This window comes from Octopus bimaculoides, chromosome 11 (assembly GCF_001194135.2).
Source record: "Octopus bimaculoides isolate UCB-OBI-ISO-001 chromosome 11, ASM119413v2, whole genome shotgun sequence".
Classification (NCBI taxonomy): Eukaryota; Metazoa; Mollusca; class Cephalopoda; order Octopoda; family Octopodidae; genus Octopus; species Octopus bimaculoides.
The window spans coordinates 1,990,153-1,991,674 of record NC_068991.1 but is presented as its reverse complement, the minus strand read 5'-3'; the positions used below and the strand labels follow the sequence as shown (position 1 = coordinate 1,991,674).

The window sequence follows — 1,522 nt, the reverse complement described above, 5'->3', positions numbered from 1 at the left end:
ACCTGAAGACTAAATCAATACCTGTTGTCAGAGGTGCCCTAGGAATGATAGCCAAAGGGGCTGATTGCTACCTAGCTCAGATGCAAGGAAACCCCAAAACGGCAGAAATTCAAAAGATAGTGCTCATGGGAACTGCCCATATCCTACGTAAAATAATGTCTAAGTAATCTCAAATTTTAAAACAAACACATAATTTTCGTATGGTTTCTTAAACATTCTCTAGAACAATATTATGTGCTAAACCAAATATATGACACCCTAGGCATAACACCAGCATGAACTTCTAACTTGTTGTCTTTTGAGGTTTCTGGGTGAGACTTGGAGCCAACTTGTACAAGTGCATAGCAAAAGTCAAACATAAAATAATAATAATAATAATAATAATAATAATAATAATAATAATAATAATAATAATAATAATAATAATAATAATAAGGCATGTGCAACTGCCCATACTTTGTGCAGTAGGAACACGTGTAGGTCGTAATAACCATAAAATATGGTGTATGAAATTGTCAAATAAATTTTGAGGATGAAAACGTCTTCATATTCTATATCGTTATAACTATTACTAACGCACGTACACATGTACATACACACACGCACACACACACACACACACACACACACACAAACACACACACACACACACACACGCACACACACACACGCACGCACACACACACATATAGAGTTTGTTCAAAGCACTCTAGCGACAGTTTTTTTTTTATTGATCATTCTTGTTTGACGGAACAGCAGAATTGCGGATTACATATTTTTAGTATTCAATTGTGGCTTCTGATTGCAAATCCATTCCAGATTAATTCTACATTTCATCTGTCAGCTTCCATTCTGTGATGTCCTATACGTAGGACGGTTTTGGGATTGGTCCAGTAAGATAACAGTTTTACTGTCGGAAGCGGTTGCTAGCTCCCTTCTGGTGAAGATAGTGCCAATTATTGCTGGGTCCTTGGAGACAATAGCAGAAGGTGTCAAGAGGAATAGAAGTGCCCAGAAGAACTGTTACCTCCATATGGCCGAAAAAAAAAAATGCCTTAGGAATGAGAACCCAGGTTCGAAATTTCCAAAAGACACCTGATGAAGGCTGGAGGGTATATCAGCCGAAGCATTGTGTTAACAACAAACAAGATAAGGACAAATATCCGTAAAATGTAAATAATGTAAATAATTCCTCATCTCTTAAATGTAGAACTCTCTTAAACACTGTCCTCCAGCGACTGGATTAATGTTAATTCTACCAAATACAACGTAAAATAACGGATCAAAGGTTTTATTGCAGCATTTATAGCTTGACAGCCGATGTTGGTGTGTTTACGTCCTCGTAACTTAGCGATTCGGCAAAAGAGATCGATAGAATAAGTACTAGGCTGACAACGAATAAGTCCTAAGGTCGATTGTTCGACTAAAGGCGGTGCTCCAGCATGGCCGCAGCCAAATGACTGAAACAAGTAAAAGAATAAAAGAATTTAACTTCCAGAATTTCCTTGGGTCAATCAATTGT

The 1,522-nt window shown here is 37.4% G+C and overlaps 1 protein-coding gene across 1 annotated transcript in view; it reads right to left on the bottom strand.

The window, feature by feature from the left end:
• LOC106876548 (homeobox protein SIX3) overlaps positions 1-1,522 on the bottom strand; it is a 16,803-nt gene that overhangs the window by 15,011 nt on the left and 270 nt on the right. The gene's annotated exons all lie outside the window — the stretch shown is intronic.